Source organism: Ptychodera flava, chromosome 7 (assembly GCF_041260155.1).
Source record: "Ptychodera flava strain L36383 chromosome 7, AS_Pfla_20210202, whole genome shotgun sequence".
Taxonomy (NCBI): domain Eukaryota; kingdom Metazoa; phylum Hemichordata; class Enteropneusta; family Ptychoderidae; genus Ptychodera; species Ptychodera flava.
In genome coordinates, this window is record NC_091934.1 from 36,071,913 (window position 1) to 36,092,772 (window position 20,860).

The window sequence follows — 20,860 nt, forward strand, 5'->3', positions numbered from 1 at the left end:
CATGACATTCAACTTCCTTATTTCGGTTCATGTGTGACATTTTCCGGGGCCATGCAGACCGGGAGTGTAAGCAGGGTTTTTATGAGTTTAAATCTGCCACTACACGGTCCATCTTAATGAAATCGTACAGTCAACACACGTCTCCTTTTGGTTTAGGGTCAGCAAAATCTGTTAATGTATCACGCGGGGGGGGGGTGAGAGGAAAATATCAAGAAATTTCACTCATTTGCTAGAGCTAACACGCTTGGAGACTGGGCTGAGAGGTACCTACATAGAATCGTGCTGACATCCGAATAGATCGACACGAACACTGGGACTTTACGGTGCAAAGTAAAATGTGAAAATTTAATAAAATAAACCAACTCGAGCACTTACGTAAACTACTGCCTATATAAAAATGGCCTAGCTAACAAAAATAGTGAAGGGGTAGCGGTAATCAAAATGTCCAAGACGTGGAAGAGAGAAGTGCCGATCAGTTGTCTTGTCTTGCGTGGTCTTTACGTCGTCACAGGATCTCCTCAAATCACAGGTCGGCCAACGTCACTCCCGTCCTATTATAATAAGAGACGGGAGTGACGTTGGCCGACCTACGTCGTTTTTTTTGTCACGATTACAGTTTTCTTGTACAATTATCTACAACATCGACAAACAACAGCAAGGAATGACACATTGTTTTTTAATATCTTTTTATTAACGTCATCATCATCATCATCATCATCATCATCATCACCATCAACAACAACAACAACAACAACAACACAACAACAACGAGATTACTCAATTCCCTGTCCTCAAATATCGATTGCTTCTCTTTCTTTCAATCCTTTTTATCCTTGTTCTCACCTATTGTTTATACCCGCACGTTTGAGGCAGTCATGTTATGAATACTTAATTGGTGTGGGCTGTGGCGTCAGCATCGTTTGTCACCAGCATGGGGAATCTTCAGAATCTTATGTATGTGTAAGTTAGAATTTGGCTTGAATTTTGATATACCCACAGCCGCTATCCAACGTCAGATTGATATCATAACATGGGCGTTCCTCAACTAATGGAGTGACCTCACTCCATGAAAGAAGTAAGTGCTCGAGAGAGAAAAAAAAATCAATAAAGTATAAGGGTTACACGTCTAGGCAACAAATCTAATATTCCAGGATACATAGATGCTGATGTCTTTGAATCGTCTCTTGTGTGGTCGCGAATGGATTGTATCACTGGACTGGTGCTAGCTTTTTTTAAAAGTGTTACCAGTATTAATATAAATTTAAAAAATGATGAAAAAATCATCTTCTCGTGTTGCTTTGAGAAAACAGAAATTATAATAGTAGTAGTGTTCACATTATAAATACATCGTTAATTGTTTGCAAAAATATATCTTTAAAAGCGAATTTACAGAAAGTGTCGTATTTTAATGAAAATATCCGCAATCGAAGGGTCTATAGTGTGGAGCGGAATCTCTACCAAATGGGTTTATTCCCAATCACACACACGGATAGTACATCCTGTGTTGGAAATTTTTCGACATGTTGAAGACATGCCGAGAGGTATTTGAATTTTGAAGGCAGTGGAACGGTAAAAATAGTGTTATCGTCGATGATTAATTTGGTGCACGACATTCCATGTGCAAAAAGGACCGAAAGAGACCAGCAGATTTGACCTCCATAGAGCAGACTGGCTACCTAGTTAATGTGCTTAATTCACACTATTTGCGGCAATTGCAATATGCTGTACGCACATGTTACTGAATCAGACAGAATAGAGGTTTCTAAATCACTCGTCATCAGTTCCAGCGTCTTTCCATATGATACGACAAATGTGTGAACTTATGGTCTCAACGCAATAAACAATTTGCAGTTTTGATTACATCCACTTACACAACAGCACACATAGAACATCTTCCATGAAGACTGGTACCTAGACTGAAGGGGTCAAAGCTTTGAAAAATGAAGTGCTACAAATCATCAATGCCAGTGCAGATTCAAGAACATGTTCTTTCTCTCAAGGCACAAATTATACAAAAACTTTGTTTCAATTCATCCACTCAGGAATCGAAACGAAAACTATAAATAACACGATTGGAACTAATTTGGTGAAGTAATGCCCATTTAATCTACAAATGTAATCTTATCTGCTTTTCTTTTACATTACACACTTGTCTTTATGAGTAATTTGCAATATTGGAACATTCAGCTATTACGGCACCTAACACTTTTGAGAAATTGAAAAATATGAAATCCAATTATCCCAAATTAGTTCCAATCGTGTTAAATCTGAAAGTCGCTGAAAAACTTACAAACTGAATCAAACTCGCAGCTAATCTAGGAAACACTTGAAATTGTTTGTTATCTTTTCAAGAATACAAACATGATGTACGAAATAGCTCAATTACTTCTGCTGTAACTAATATCTACAGTGAGGAGAAATGATAGGCGTATTCACCCAGTTTCTTCAACCTTCAAACGATCTTTATTTTATAACCAATGTTTCAGCAATACACAGATCGCCTTCCTCAGGGTAAAAACTAATAGATAAAAGCGGATAAAATAGAACGTGTCAAAGGAAGGTGGAACGACTACAGGAAAGTAAAATCATGATGACAATCCTCACAAAGAGTAAAAAGGCGATAAAAATACAGTACTCAGAATAAAAACACTGGAATGATGTAAAATACAGGAATAAAAATGAGAATGTGAAAATCGACATAGGTAAAATGGAGAAGAAACTCTACTAACCTAGATCGTGTGAGGTCTGGATGGAAAATGAAATGTCATTGTCAAGGGAACCCTTAGATATCTACAATGATTTAAAACATACTGCACACAATTATTTGATGTGACTCTAGTTTTCAAATGCCATTAAACATTATGTTAATCTATACTTAATATTTAAACATCTATTTGATCAGTCATTTTCATTTACTCTGAAGGAATGGTACACATAAAACGAATCAAATCAACCCGTATAGCCATTTTCATCTTCACATTGATCACATTGACATTCGTTCATGCAAAATGTACTCACTTTAGCTTTTGCATTGTAAAACACAAGACTGTAACTGCATATGTCAGTTTTAAACTGATTAAACTGATTTGAATAGTTTTTTTCTACTTCTGTGATAATTTTTAAGACAATCAATCTGCAAGCCAGTTTATTGACAAATACATTATCTTTTACAAGCACACAGCAAACTGTTCTTGATTTTTCATTTACGATATTTAACATAGACTGAAATACATAACATGCAACCAATGTTTACATTTTGCCCAGCACCAGATACATGGAGAGATTTCAACATACAATCATAAACTCGGAAACTCTACAGGGAGAAGTAAACATTGTTTTCTTCCAGAACAACTGGCGCATCCACATCTGGAACAACGTACAAACTTAACCAATTACACAAGGATGATGACACAAGAGATACAGTTAAGAATTTCAACAGTGGTGAACTTGACTATTCCTTTCAAATCCTTACCTACCTTGACATCTTCAACTAATATACACTGCATGGTTAATTGTGCGCAAAAATACATCAAGGGTGGACCATTAGATATCCGGGGGGGGGGGGTGTCTGGAAGATTGATGAGGTACATTATCTTTTTTACCCCCACTCTCCCACTTTTTCTTTTTGTCAAACCTTCTGTGGCAGATTTTTTATTGACATTTGTCTGATTTTTTTTTTCAAATTCTACCAGGAACTCCCCTCCCCGGGATATCAAATGGTCCACCTCTTTGTATTGACCATCTTTGCATGAGATATACAATGACCAGATGGCAGGAAGTGTGCCCACTATTTACATCCTTGATACTCTTAAACATTGAAAAGATTTTTGAAAATATTTGTTGGACACAAAACACCTAAAATCACCTACTCTATGTTTTCTGATGATATTACCATATTTCAACACCGAATACAGTTTACCATTTCAAATGCTTACTAAATCACCACATTATATACTCTTAGTTCCAGTAGATATAAAATTAGCAAAAAAATCCTAAAACTACAAATGAAAGATATCCCCGTAAAATTGACAGTTTCACAAAGTTGCCCCAAAAATTCAAAATTCTAGATTTCAACCTAATTTCAATGTATCATATTAACATAAACCCTAAGAACCGGTTTACCAAATATCAAAGCAATCAGACTGGTAAAACAAAATTTTTGACCAAAAAGGAGAAAAAATTGCCCCCTACAATACAAAATTGCAGATTTCATCCTAATTTCAATATATCTTATTAACATAAACCCTAGGAACCTGTACACTAAATATCAAAGCTACCAGATCAGTAGTTTTTAACAGGAGAAAAAATTGACCAAAAAGGCAAATATTGCCCCCAAAATTAAAAAAATTGCCAGTTTCAACATATATTCGATACATTATATCGAGATAAAACTTAGATACCTGTATACCACATATCAAAGCTATCAGATCAGTTGTTTTTGGATAAAAAAAATTTTGACCAAAAATTGGGAAATTGCCCCAAAATTACAAATATGATAATATCAATACAATTTGTACAAATTTGACTGAGGTCATCCTGAGGAACATGAATATTAACTTTCAGAGCGATCAGACGAGCGATTTCAGAGAACAAGATTTTTTGACTAAAAACGGATAAATGCCCTAAAAATACAAACAAGCAAATTTCACTCCAATTTCTGCAGACATAATTTAGAATACCGAAAGGAATTTGCATACTAAGTTTCAACCCAACCTGACCAATGCTTACTGAGTTTTAGCCATTTGCAGGATTTTTCCTTTTTTCCCCTCATTTGCATATTTTTGGCACTGACATGTTCATTTGAACAAATTCACATCTCCACCCCTAGGTGCACCTGTACACCAAATACTAAGACGGCAGCCATTGCGGTTTAGGAGTTTTTGATCTGGACGGACATACATACATACATACATACATACATACATACATACATACATACATACATACATACATACATACACACAGACGCCATCTTGCCACCTTATAAGAATACCTACCATTTGCATATATACATATGCATATATGGGAGCTAATGAAGAGAAAAATGTTAAGTGTTACATATGAATATTGTCAAAAACAATATTGCTGTATTGCAGTAGACCATCAATTTGTTTGAGGGTTTGATTCAGAGAATATGTGACATGTTGCAAGATAGCCTAATGACAACAAATTACAAAATGACTCAGCTCATGATCTCATTTCCATGCCAACAATGCGTATGTGATCTTCACATTATAAGCACATCACGCAACATGGAGGGAAAATGGGGTTTAAGGATCAACCCTCATAATCTGACAGCTCATGACTATTTCCACATGCTAGCACAGAGTTACTCAAAAAGGTGCACAATGGTGGACCGATCATATTGAGAGTCAAAAGAAATGAAGCATGCTCCCTACACTGTACAATAATGTACAAACACTACCTTTATAGTATGTCTGAACTCCCTGGCTCACAAGAGCGTCACTCAGATTAACATTTGATCTTCGTAAGTCAACATTCAGTGGGTCTGCAAATGTCACTAAAAAGCATATAATTTCTTATCAATCGATGAGATCCGCACATAAAATACAGGTTCAAATACTGACCATTGTATTTAAAATATTATTTTAAAAGATGTTACCAAAAAATAATAGGACCTTACATCTGGTTAAAGTTTAGATCAAGAAAAATATGGAAACAGCCTTTAAAAACACATACTAGAATATAAAAATAGAACCAAAACGTTTGAATGTCAAACAGACCATCTTTTCTATTCAAAGCTGAAATTAAAATACAAAGGGCTTTGCTACATTTAAACTAAATATAAAATATGACAACAATTTAAGTGGATGTTGTAATGCTTTTTTGACCACAAATAATACAATAATTAGAAGTGTAATTGACTATTTTGCAGGAAAAGGTATTTTTTTAACATTTAAACATCCAAATTTATGCTACGTTTCTGAAATTTGAATAATTTGTACATTCGCCATGAAAGCAAGCAGATAAGCAATATCAATAAAGTAAGTGTTTTATTTGATCAATAAGAGGAGACTAAAATTGGGCCCAAAATTTGTATATGACAATCTCATCACCAGGTGCAGAAAAGTATATGAGGTCATCTCTTTATGGCTATCAAATGAACACCTTGAAGAGAACATTTTGAAGTAAAATGACAGTAAATGGACAGAAAAGATCAGCAAAATTTCTCAAGATTTACTTCTGAAAATTATGATATCTTATGAAGATGAAATCATACTTAATGTTGGTAGGGAATGTGCCAAGATTAAATACATGTCTGAAGAGAATACAATGGTATGTATGGTTATGGTAACAATAGTTTAATCTGTCCAATATCAAAGACATACTCGTCAACTACTTGTATTTGTCAAAGTTAAAGAACCAGGCCTACTTTCTCTGGGGTTCTTCCTCGGAAACAACTTGCTGACTCTGCATGTGAGCAGTGCTACCACTCACATTGCTTTCTCTAGGTTTTTCCTTGACAACAACTTGCTGATGCCATACGTGTTGCATCTGTGATACTGTAGTCTGATTACTTGCAATAGTCTGGAACAGAGGAAATTGTTATTGAAAACAGATGCAGAGATTGCTAGTTTGAGAGTTCAAAGACAAGACAAAACAACACAAAAATAGTTTATGAGAAAACCAATTATTCAGTGATAATACATTTACTTCCATAAATGTAGTTATTTGTTTTATTGTAACTGTAAATGCTTGAAAAATGTCTTCTAGGTAAACATGTATTTAGGCAAAATTAGAAAGGAGAACTTGCTAAACAATCAAAATGCTGATAAAAATATGTCCATAGGCATTATCGATTTAACTAAAATATCAATACATCTGCAAATTAGCAACCAGCTAACATGAAATTTTTAAATGTCAAGCTGTCATATCTTTGTATTATCAACTAATGTGGCAAGTTCCATCATCTTTAGTCAATTAAGACTAGATGCAGGTATATATTCCTGTCAGAAAGTTTGTTTAATATTCAAGTGGCTGTTATCATTAATGTAATACTGATAAATGACCTTTAAAACTGTCATCTTTACAATAATTTTGTTTTTAAGACGATTCCTGTGATCTAATGCAGTCATTCTGAAAATATCTGGCTTCTCGATATTTAATTATGCAAATAAGCATTATTTATGTAACCTGCATCAACTAAATCCTATTCTGTTCTTGCCAATATTTAACAGAATTTTTGTATTGATTTTATTTTGATCTGAAAGCATGTTCTCAAGATATCGCACGAAGAGACCAGACACACCGGCATGCATGCAGACACACCGGCATGCATGCATGCATGCATGCATGCAGACAGAAAGACAGACAAATATGTTAATGTGTAAACACGTGAGCTACACCTAAGTGAGTAAAAGTGAAAATTCAAAACATGAAGGGCATTTTAAAACTGTAGGGCTTTGTTTAAAATAAGAGCACAACATCTGAGAATCAAACATGAAGAACTTGCTGACCAAATTGAAATCTACCAGATAAACTTTTTCATCCTTAAAAAACTTTAAAAAGTCATGTCTATGACGCTGTGCTACAATTTTGATCAGTAGTGATGAAGGTATCACCAGTACCTGCATAAAACTGGGCCGGATCCCAAGCTCTATATTAATGGCTGTAAGCTTTTATGTACTTTCAAGACCTTTCAAATCTGTCTAAAAGTGACAGTTTGTGTTTGACTAACATCATGTCTAGAATGAATTACACACAGCAGATCAGGCGTGTGTGCTTAAGATCCTATATTATTGTTGATAAGTGAATTATAGTCCATAATACCAATTTATGCATGTAGAACAAAATCCATAGAATAGGCAAGACCCTTGAGGTCTGTCTAAGGAGGTTAGCTTTTAATAGTAAGACTATCACGGTAAATTACTATAATTTCTAAACAGACAAGAATGAAGACACCTGAGGGCACCTGCACAGCAAAGTTGACTCCCAAAAGCATATTTAACCAGGACATAAACAGAGCACTTTGCCTGTTGCCAGAAACAGCAATCAAATTGAAAATATCTAACATGTTGTACTCAGATGTTTTGACCAGAACTATCATAAGACTGATGACTGATGAATAACATTTGTAAGTTTTCAAATGAATGGTTTCAGAGAAGATGTTATGACCAAAGAGCGAAAGTTTATTCTACATTTGCACACTACACATTTAGTACATTAGATATAAATGAAGCCATCCCTAGTCAGCCCTAGTTGTGTGTATGCTTGATATCTCTTACCTTTACAGGCTCTGTTGACTTTTCAACAGTATAAGCAGACTCTCTATTTCCAGAATACTGTCCATCTGCTTGTCCAGCTGTCACGGTAGCTGTAGCCTCTATTTTGCCTCTTTTCTTTGGTGTGCTTGTAGTTTGCTGTTGTAACATCGCCTGAAACATCTCCATCATACCGGCAGCATTTGAATCTCTTCTGTTGTTACAGGATTCTTTGGCTGCTTTTTATAAACTCTTTTTCTCTAAAGGAATGATAGACCAAGGTGGTTTGGTTGAGTCTATACGATATTTGTGGTTAGAAAGGCTGAACATTATTTAATATTGATATTGTTGCTATAATCTTATCTGATGTGAGCTCCAAATGCTGAATATTTCGAATATTTTTGTCCTGTCTGTGTGCTAATGACAAGTGGCAATGTTCACCATGATACTGTTCTTTTGTTGTACGATACAAAAATAGATATTTAATCAAAAAAATGCAGATGACAATGGTGTTAAACTTGTATTAATGTGAAAGCACTCTTCATACCATCTCACTTTATGTCAGCTTTGTTGATCTTTGAACAGCAATGCCAGTTTTTCCAGCTTCGATGTTCCCCATGTTGGACAATAGGAACATCGCCAACCTTTGGTTTGCGAGAAGTTAAGGAAAGTTTAATCTGTATGTGGTTTTAGTTAGTTGTGTGTATTTTTGATATCCCTTACCTTTACAGGCTCTGTTGATTCTTCTCCAGTATAAGCAGACTCCCTATTTCCAGAATCTCCTTGTTAAGTTTGTGACGGTAGCCGTGGCCTTTCTTTTGCCTTTTGTCTTTGGTGTGCTTGTTAGTGGTTGGAACATCTGAAACATCTGCATCCTACTGGGAGCTTCATTGGGATTAAGTTCCGTTGTGGCAGGAATCTTCAATCGTTTTTTTGCAGACTCTCTTTTTCTTCAGAAATAAAATAACACAAGATTAAAAGATTAGGTCAATCAATTTGTTTTATGGGTATGCTTAAGGGGGTAGTAGTTTTTGAGCCTGTTAACGGATGCAGACTTGTATTGGGAATGAGTGATGCATGAGTGTAATTACCATCTATTAAACAGGTCATTGACATCAAATGATTCGAGTGTCTTTACACATTCACATTGGGATAAATTTCAGATCGGGGTTCAGACAATACAAGCCTAAACATAAGACACAATGGGTAATTTTGGATTCAGATTCAAAGGATGTAGCTCCTAATATACCCTAAAAGTGAACCCTTGGTGGCTTAATTTGACTGTTTTGTTAAAGCAAGTTATGTACATTGGGAGGCCATAGTACTATACTTTGGCCCAGTTGTTCAACAATTGCTTCACAAACGCCTGAGAAATCGCTTGTGACAGATGCACCGATGGACGGACGGACACGACCAAAACTAAAGTCCAATTAGCTGTGCAGGGACTAATTATAATGCAGCAGCTATAGGCAACCCTGGGCCAATTCTAAAAGTCACCTCGATTCCCATTGACTTAAGTACAAACAATCAACATTGTTTTATACATTATACAGTACATATGCCTTGCTTTGAAATTTGTGCCTTCCACTCTAAAACTTTTTCGGTCATTGCAAATATTTGCTTCATGTTCACTGTTGTGATATGCCACTTGGCTGTAGAGCAATAAAGACTTGCCACTTAGCTGTAGAGCAATGGAGACTAATAGGGTGTTACGATGTAGAAATTAATAATAAATATCCACAAGTACTTGTGCTCAAGGCGCTTTACCCCTAGTCACAGGACCTACTTGATACCGCTAAACTCCCTTGGGAGCAAAGAACAGCTCACATGTGCAGCCAATCAGCTCAGCAGAGCTAAATGCACACATTCAACCACTGTCCTACCAGCTACCCACCACTTCTGGTGGGGAGAAGCAAGGAAGAATAAAGTGCCTTGCTCAAGGACACAACATCATAGCTATGAACTCATCATCCTGTGATTGTGTGTCCACTGCTCTAGCCGCTGGCTCATGGATCCTATGCTGGTGTGCTGTGGTCCATATCACAGACAACAAATGTATAATTTCATTTAGGTAAAAATAATGTTCAACAGAACATTGTTAGCCAACCTTTCTTTTTAATGTTCACTCAGTGGTACAGAGAAGGCTGGTGACGGAAACGTCTGTAATGAAAGTTGCCATTTTTATCATGTTCTACCAAACTGAGAGGGTATAAACTATGGGTATATAAAAGATACCTGATTAAATGGGTGGAAATATTATCATTAAATTTTGATATTATAGCCATAGCCTAAGCTTATCCGACCAAGTTCATAGTGCTGAATCAAACTCAAATATGTTTGTCTTGTTGATGTGCTTATTCACAAGTGGAAAGGATGCCATGGTACTTTTAGTTTTTCCGTGTCAACAAAATAGCTATGTCATCAAATTACACTGGTGCAAAAATCGATTTTGCACACATTCTTCATACGATCTTACTTTATTTTAGCTCTGTGGATTGAAGAGCATCATTGTTTTTCCTGGTATGTTCACTTGGGTGCAAAATACATGTAAGAACATCACCAACCCAGGGTTTGCAAGAAGTTAAGGTAAAAAGACATTGTATCTAATTTTAGTAAGACAGTTGTGTGCATTCATGATATCTCTTACCTTTACAGGCTCTGTTGATTTTTCTCCGGTACTAGCAGACTCTTCATTTACAGAACATTGTTTATCTGCCTGTCCAGTTGACACTGTAGCTGGGGCCTTGCTTTGCCCTCTTTTCTTTGGTGTGCTGGTTGTTTGCTGTTTTAACATCGCCTGAAACATCTGCATCATACGGGCAGCTTCATTAGGATTCGGTTCTGTTGTTGCAGGAATCTTCAATCGCTTTTTGTAGACTCTCTTTTTCTTAAAGAGGAATAACATTCATATTACATGAATCAATTTGGCATATATTAATATGCTTTATAAATGAACAGCTTTGAATGAATTGAATCAACTCGCTTTAATACTTGGATAATTGAGACCATATCGCTACTGACACCTATTTATTCGCATGTCTAATTACATGCTCACACCAGCGGCGGTGCTTTCACAATACCATTAGTATCACTACTAACATTTGCTAAATTGTTGTGTTTTTTCTAAATATCCGTGTTAAGTCCTGCAAACTTGTACCATGGCAAAAACATGTCATCCAGTACCCCATATTCAAGAGTAACAGGTATCCAGTCGTAGTTAAGATCATATTATGTTTTGAAAAATAATATGGACCCCACTTCCTTAATATATGTGTCAAAATCTCTATTTCGTGATACGGAGAAATCTGGTGACAGTGGGCAATATCAGTCACAAAATTAACATTTTTTATGCATGTCCAACAAAAATTGAAAGAGTATAACATTATTAGTCGCGCCATCGGCTTACTGACTACGCATGCGCGTATTCATAATATACTATGCGAGTAACTTTCGTGGGCGCCGCCATGTTTTTTTGAGTGCTCGTAAATAAACAAATTCGAAACGTGCTCTCTATTATTTTAACATGCCATTAATAAAATATATCTTTTTTATTAGCGAGTAATTATTATTATCACATGCACAAGCCAAGTTTGTCGTCTCCGAACAAAAAGTACGGGATTTATTCTCTTGTCGTTCTACGTCACGACAACCTGCGTCTATGTCATCAATTTTGGTGCGTCGGACCTTTTTTTGTCGATCTTCGGCCGATGTTTCTCCCACGATCAAAAGTCATGTAATGAAATCGATATTTTCACAGACTACGACATTACTAATCCGAACAATATAAACACACGAGTGTCCGCCTGTATATTCCGAAGGAATTACGTGAATAATTTGCGGAAACAACGAACTCGAAGCTGGTCGCGTATACCGTGCACGTGGGTTCTGTACGCATTGCATACAGGGTCAGGCGCGACGTTTACAATGTTCGCGCCGTCGCGATTCAGTCGATATTTGTTCCCGAAAAATAGCGTATCTTCGTCTGTGATAAATTTCTAGGACTATGCTATCTTTGAAATAGAGCATAACTTTGCGGAAGGTAGCCTACGTGTAGGCCGAGAGCTGTCATTTGCTCCACACACGAACGAACGTCAGCGCTAACGCACACGACGGACGACTGGAAATGATTGACAACTTGTGCACGGCGTACTGATATTTATTCCTAAAGTAGTTCAAAAGTTTAAACGCGGAATCGTCATGGAAAACTTATTTTATTTTGCAAAAAATAACGAATTCTTGGCTTGTGCATGTGATAAGTATATTATTCCCTAATATTTTTCTTCGTTCAGCTCGGAAAATACTCGTGACGTAATGACCATGTCACCACTCGTCTTCGACTCGTGGTGACACGGTCATTACGTCACTCGTATTTTCCTCGCTGAACGAAGAAAAATATTAGGGAATAATATCTAATTATCCACCCTGTCGCTGTTACAAAATTTCTTATCACGCCTAAAAATAAAAGAAGCGAGAAAACTGTCGTGCATATGAACGAGAACATTCGCAAAGAATGCTGGGATTGAATCTTAGAAAGGCGCCCTCTGTGTCAATAACTATGTGCAAAATTTACCCGTTTTTAGAAGTAACGCTGGTTTTCAGCTTACAATATCGGAAGTTAGGCGGTACAGTTACTATTGCAAAGTTAATGATGGCACAATACGTCCCTTGTTAAACACAATAGATAGTAATCATGGTAAAAATTGCAAATTTATGTCAAACTTTTTTACACATAACAGAAAATCTATACCTACAGGGTCTGACATCGTGTACGTGAACTGTCATCAGAGGGTAAACGGTCATACTTGTACAAACGTATATAGAAAGTAACAATTAATTCTATTTTATCCTTTATGATTACTAATCATGAATCGATACAAATAACATTTTTAATCTCAACGCCTGGCGCGACACCAAGGGCTGAGCCCTATATAATATTAGATAACCTGACTGACAGATGGCAGAAAAGGCACAGGAACGGTCTAATGCTTAATTTCCTCAAGAATGATATTCGTTTATAATGCAAGGTAACGATGGGCATTGTTCTGGTCACAGGTCCAGTAGGCATAATTTGTGATGATTTTTTCCTATAATTATCATAAAAATAATTATGAATATTAATAAATTATTAATATGAATGTTACAGAATATTAAAACTTTTTTACACACAATGTCATCTACATTGTGTAAATGCCGTCTGGACACTCCATGTTTTGATAATTATGATTATGAATAAATTATGATTATGATTAACAAAGTAATATTTTACACATTGTAATGTGCTTATGTGAACAACCCTCTGGGAACCTTCATACAGTTTCACAATCTATGCCAAAATATACAAGTGACACCATTGCCCAGGTTCAGTCTACGGCGAGAGTTACCATTGCCCAGGTTCAGTCTACGGCGAGAGTTACTACACAGGTCCAGTAGGCATAATTTGTGATGATTTTTTCCTATAATTATCATAAAAAATAATTATGAATATTAATAAATTATTAATATGAATGTTACAGAATATTAAAACTTTTTACACACAATGTCGTCTACTTTGTGTAAATGCCATCTGGACACTCCATTGTTTTGATAATTATGATTATGAATAAATTATGATTATGATTAACAAAGTAATATTTTACACATTGTAATGTGCTTATGTGAACAACCCTCTGGGAACCCTCATACAGTTTCACAATCTATGCCAAAATATACAAGTGACACCATTGCCCAGGTTCAGCATCGTCGTAAACCACGCGCCTCTTTACGGCAACAGCTCAGCGCTACCCGTTAATTTACCCGTTGAATTTTGCGTAGGTCAGCGGAGCGGAAATTATTGCTCTGGCTCGCGAGAATGAGGTTCAGTCTACGGCGAGAGTTACCATTGCCCAGGTTCAGTCTACGGCGAGAGTTACTACACACACTGTGTAGTAACTCTCGCCGTAGACTGAACCTGGGCAATGGTAACTCTCGCCGTAGACTGAACCTGGGCAATGGTGTCACTTGTATATTTTGGCATAGATTGTGAAACTGTATGAGGGTTCCCAGAGGGTTGTTCACATAAGCACATTAAAATGTGTAAAATATTACTTTGTTAATCATAATCATAATTTATTCATAATCAAATTATCAAAACAATGGAGTGTCCAGATGGCATTTACACAAAGAGACGACATTGTGTGTAAAAAGTTTAATATTCTGTAACATTCATATTAATAATTTATTAATATTCATAATTATTTTTATGATAATTATAGGAAAAATCATCACAAATTATGCCTACTGGACCTGTGTTCTGGTATGCAAATCAACCAAAGAGAACTGAGAATATTCATCGACCTTAAATTGTGCACTGTGCAGGATAAACGATTAATATTTAATGTGATATCACTGCTATAAACTATTAGCTAACCTTACCCGATCTGACCTCTGGGAGCTAAATTCCAGGCCAGAGCATTGTTAATGTGGCTTTGTGACACAATGGGACTGCAGCTACCTTGGTGATCGGGCTTTCAATTCTGTGCAAAACTAGTAATTTTATCCAATACCTTGGAGTTGTATTGTACCAAGTAAAGTTAAATTTTAAGGTCCTAATATTTTTATACCATCTTACCTTTGGTATCTCTGTGGATCTTTGATGAGGAATCTCGAAGTCCTTTCCTTGTTGTTCTGTTGTTGACTCAATCACTTTATCAACATTGGAAGTGTCATATGCCTTCCCAGGAGTTTTGCTTTGTTTCACCTTTAATTTTTGCAGTAAGAAAGTTATCAATATGGAGAAGTTACGACTTTAATACTCCTTCACATTAGTATGTAAATTTCATCGTCATTTGGCAGTGAAAAAAGTTTAAAAAATGAAAAAGTTCACACTGTTCATTAAATGGACATTTGTTCATTAAATGGACAACGCTATCAGATATGCTGCTAATAGGCAGACACGTTTAATTGGAAAACGGGAAGATAAATTGTCACAAATATTTTGATGAAAATGACAAAAATATCCTAAAAATATCCTTTAGCTAGTTATCCATGCTTCGTACAAAACCGGAAGAGACGTCTCTGCCAAGTCCTAACTCGAGTTTCAAAGCGATTTGACAAAGGCGCAAAATAGATGATTTTCATGAAGGTTTGTAAGGTGTACATAAGGTACTTATGAGGTCTATCTAAGGTACTTGCATGTACTGATTTTCAAAACAATCTGAGCCGAAGTGATTTTATTGCTCATTTGCATATATTTTGTAATTACAAATTTCATTTTACTACATTCCCATCTACAATTCAGCATGCATCCACACAAAATACAAAGTTTTAATGTTTAACAGTTCTAAAGTCTTTGCAATTGGACTAAAGAATTCTAAGTATAAGATATCCATCTTCCATTGGCTTAGAAAGCAATCCGCAAATGTTATCTGTTTGCAGGAAACACACAGTTCATCTTCTGTCGAAAATATTTGGCGAAATGAGTGGGGTGGTAAAATAATGTATTGTCATGGAACCAGTAATAGCCGAGGTGTTTCGATACTTGTTAAGAATCATTTTGATGGCGAGTTTGAAATTCTCAAAACAGATAAAGACGGCAGGTTAATTGTGGTCAAAATGACGTCTGGTGAGTCGGTCTTTTTCATTTTTCAATATTTATGCTCCAAATCACGAGAATGCACAAGCTTATTATTATAGCAATCTTATTAGTATTATGAATAGCTTAGGTATTGATTTTAGCGATAATATTCTGATCGGCGGTGATTTCAATGTAGCGTTGGACGAGCATCTTGACAGGAAAGGTGGGAACTATCAGGTGAAAGATAAAGTTGTGAAAATTCTAGATGATGTGATGAACAGATTGAGTATTAGTGATATCTGGAGAATTAGCAGACAAAATTAATTATGAGGAGAAAATAAAGTCTGCAAAACAATGTCTTAATCTGTGGAAGATGAGAAATCTTACTATCATGGGAAAGATTCAAATAGTTAAAACATTTATTGTTTCTAAGTTCCTTTATGTTGCATCTCTCACCAACTTGCCAGAAAAGTATCTGAAACAAATTAATACACTTATTTTTAATTTTATATGGAACGGTAAACATGAGAGAGTTAGACGAAGTACTCTTGTAAGTAGAATTAGTAAAGGTGGTCTTAACGCACCCCATTTAAGAAATATGGTTTTGGTTTCGAGACTAAAATGGCTTATTAGGTATTTTCAATCTAATCAAAGTGGATGGAAACTTTTCTTAAATTATTATCTCAACAACATAGGCAACGCTGATTTCTTGGTTTATTGTAACTATAATGTCAATACCTTGGGGTGTAATCTCCCAAGTTTCTATAGAGATGTATTTTCAGCTTGGTCTGCAATAAGACATAAGACTGATGAGAACGAGTTCATCTGGAATAATCAACATATTGTAATTCATGGACAGTCAGTTTTTAACAAAGATTTTCTGGATGCAGGTTTATGGTATGTAAGTGATTTATATGACAACAATGGAAAACTTATTCCTTTTGACTTTTGGGTAAAACACGGTGTACCTAAACGGCTTTTTATGCTGTGGGCTGGTATTGTTTCTGTTGTTTCTAAACACAGATATCCTTTAAATCCCACAGCAGTTTCTTTTCAACCAAGAAAGCTTAACGTATTCAGGGGAAACAAGCTGTACAATCTACTTACTTTAGAAACAAAATCATTGTATGACATTTTGATGTACAACAAGCAAAATTTTAGTAACTTTAATGACAAACTTGTCACTGTTCTTGGACAGGAAATTGCTAACAACAGTTCTAGTTACTTTGATCTTCCACAAAAAGTTGCAACAGATGTAAAAAGTAAGGAATTTCAATATAAAATATTACATAATTGTGTTACCACAAACTACTGGTTAATGAAATGGAAGAAACTATCCCATGATCTGTGTACATTTTGTGAAGTGGGAAGAGAAACTCAGTTTCATTTATTTTATGATTGTAAGTTTGTAAAAATTTTTTGGCACAAATTTGAAGAATGGTGGCAAAGAGTTACACTGAAGTCAATCAATTTAAACAACCGTGACATTATTCTCGGCAACCTTGAATTCAGCTGTATTTTAAATTATTGTATTATATTAGGGAAACAGTTCTTGTATAAGTGTAGACGAGAAAAGAAAGTTCTTCCGTTCTATTTATATATAGCGGAGGTCAAACAAAAACACGAAATTGAGAGAAACATTGCCTACAAAAACAATACAACTGAAAAGTATAGGAGTCGCTGGCATACTCTGGTAATGTACTTTGAATCATAGATTGTCTTCTTTTTTGTAAGCACTATCCCTGTTCTTTGTCTTTTGTCAGTTTTGTTTTCGTGTCTTTTTGCTGTACCTTTTCTCTGTTTTGTAAATAAAAAAAAAAAATTTTCAAAAGAAAAAAAAAAAAGATATTTAGTATTTATTACCAAAAACAACCAAAAATGCCCCCAAACGATATTGCAGGTTTCATCACGATTTAAACAGAACTGAAATAATCATCCCGAGGGAGCTTCATTTCAAATTGCAAAGCAATCTGAGAAGCAGTTTCAGAGGAGACGATTACTTTGACTAAACAAGGAAAAAAGTCCTGAAAACAAGTATGCAAATTTTACCACAATTTGAGCAAATCTAAATAAGATAATCCTCACGAACTTGCATATCAAATTCAAACAATCCGACAAGCAGTTTCAGAAATATTTTTTGACCAAAATTAGGAAAAATTGCCCGAAAATTAAAAATATTAAAATTTTAACCACAATTTGAACAAACCCGACTGAGGTCACCTGTAATGGGACAAGCGTTTTAAGAGGGGAGAATGTATTTTTTTATTTTTTAAATTTTCGCCCAAAATTGGAGAAATATGCAAAATTCACCTTAATGTGGTCATACTACAGTCGCCAAATGGAAACTGCATAGTCAGTTTCAATCCATTTAGCCTATAGTTACCATATTTTAGAAATTTGTAATGTTTTTGCACTTTTTACACTAAAACCAGATTTCATCATTAAAGCTTGCATTTGTGTATCAGTGTATATTCAGCCATACATGGTGATAGTTGTACACAAAATTTGAGTTTACTGTAGAGACTCTAAAATGTTTCATTGAATGTTTACTCTTGTTTTGCTGCAAGAAGAGTGGAAGCTGTGCAGAGTTGACCAGTATTTCAGCATGTTCAAAGTAAAAATAAACATGCTCACAACTTTTCATGTCAAACAAAAATTAAAAATGTTCAAATAAAGTAACTGACTTTATCCCTTTAAATGGTGTTGTGCTCACATCAGATCATAATTGAAATTCATACAAGCAAAGAACTAGAATTATATGTGACCTTATTGTGTAATTGCATATATGCAACTTATAATCAGTGTATCTTAGAAGTATGATCAAATACAGCCAAATGACATAGGGTCATTGACCCTTTTCCTGCCAATCCATATTTAACCATCAGGTCGATATGGTAACAATTAATGAAAACACAACACATTCCATATGGTGTATTTTAACATAATTCTGTACATTTGAAAGCTGTTGACAACATAAATACTGTAAACTTGACTTTTTGGGACTAAAGATGATATAACAGACCAAGAGGGTGAAAGTACGTCATGTTTTGGTTCAATACTGCTTTTAACTGACTTGACTGATGAGGAAGTGATACTGTCTGACAGGAAAAGGGTTAAATATGGAATAAGCTAATGGTGAGCATGTCATACAAGTCAAACTTGAAGAAAAATTCAAAATGAGGGTGATCAATGTATCTCAGAAGTCTGATCAATTTCTCTGCACACAGCTTTTGATATGAGACCAAGTTACACAATTCATCTAATATGCAAATATCCTTATTATGATTTGTCAAACACATCAAACCTGAATGTACTGAGTATGACCTTTCAGCATAATTTAATCTAAGTATAATCAATTAACCACAGAAGTGTGAAGAAATTTGGCACATTCAGTTTTGAATGATATATGACCACAAAAGACAAATATTGTTAAAGGACTAATAATCTGTAGAGTTAAATTTCGCGCAGTTGCTTTCACAGACATTTTAGCGGTGTGTTTTATTTCGCGCATCAGTCATTTGAAATGATGACAACGTAAATTACCCCAAATGCAACTGATCAAATGTTATTTTGCCGACGCCTCTACCCCACCCTGCGCATTGTTTGTTTGAGTGCCAGCGTACTTGATGGGTTGGTACAGACAGATTGTAAACAATAGCGCACTGCCGATCTTCGTAGTTCATACTTCACACCTTTTCATGTAATTGAATGAATGGCGGCTGTTTACAGGGATTTTCCTGTAAACAAGTAACCACCCGACATGGCCGACAAATGGGAAAGTTGTTCACAGCCGAAATATAAAAGAAAAATAATGTATAAATGGAGTTGGAATTTTGATGAGAGCTCATTCGATTGAAAGCTACTGACGTATACACATCTCAGCAAGTGTCATCGATAAAATGGTGTGTTTTTTGAGTGATTCTGTTGCACACCTTGAGAGTATTTAGGTTGCAGTGGAGGGCATATCGACTATGGATCAATAGATCGAGCCGAAAATCGATCTATTTAGCAGACTATCCAGATAAGGAGCGCCTGTGGACAGATCACACTGCTGTATTCGCAGCTTCCGCCTCAGGGGATTTTCTGCCACCACAACTGCTTTATCAGGGGAAAAAAGACCAATGTCACACAGTCTTCAAATTCAAGAAAATTGCGTATCACTCGCAAATTTCACCTTCATTTTAATATGTTTATTGGTGTCGGTGAGTTGGTGTTGTCTAGTGACGCTATCTGTTTTAGACTGCTATTCAGATTTTTTCCTTTTCGGAGAAAGCGTGCTGATATTTTGCTTTCGCTTTCTGTTGAGCCTCCCGCACATTTTCAATAATGGAATTAGCATGCTGGTCTATGATTTTTAACCCATCTTTCAAATTTTTTCTAAGTTCACGCAGTGTCTTGACGTAAGTGGTCTTTGCTCATGAAGTGTCTTTTCTCTTATCGTCAATTTGTTGCAAGGTCTGTTTTAAATCTACTTTCGCTTACGAGCGGCCTCTGTCGAAATTTAAAAACACACTGACCCCCCCCCCCCCCCCGTTAGGCATTTTTTCACTTGTATCTGCTTGGAATTTTTTTTCGCAATTCTTCCAGACCCCCCTCCCCCCAGGATATCAAATGGTCCACCCCTAACTCACAGGATAAACGAACTAAGACCAACTCAGACACTAACAGGAGGAGACAGGAAGGAGTGATCGAAACAGGAAAAACTAACTAGGACTCAGGCAGAGTCCCTCAATGATATGGCTGTGCCGTGAGGCCTAGGCATGGTTCCGTATTCAATAAACAAGTTTCAGTTCTACGTCAACACTCGTCGTCAGTTCCAGCTTATTTCCATATAGATATGACATGGTGGAGATACCAAATCTGGTGCCAAGACTGACTTTTGGTCGTCAGTCACCTCTTGTCGCAAAGCGAGATGCTCTCCGACTAATTCCCCGAAGCACGAAAGTCACCGTTGCCAAGCCGACCACTTTGCCGACGAGCAAGTTTACCGAAGTACCGTACGATCCGCTCTCAGATAAACTTTCAACTTGAAGATTCACATCGAGCAATTCCCCGATGAAGGACTTTTACTCTTCTAGTGACGAGG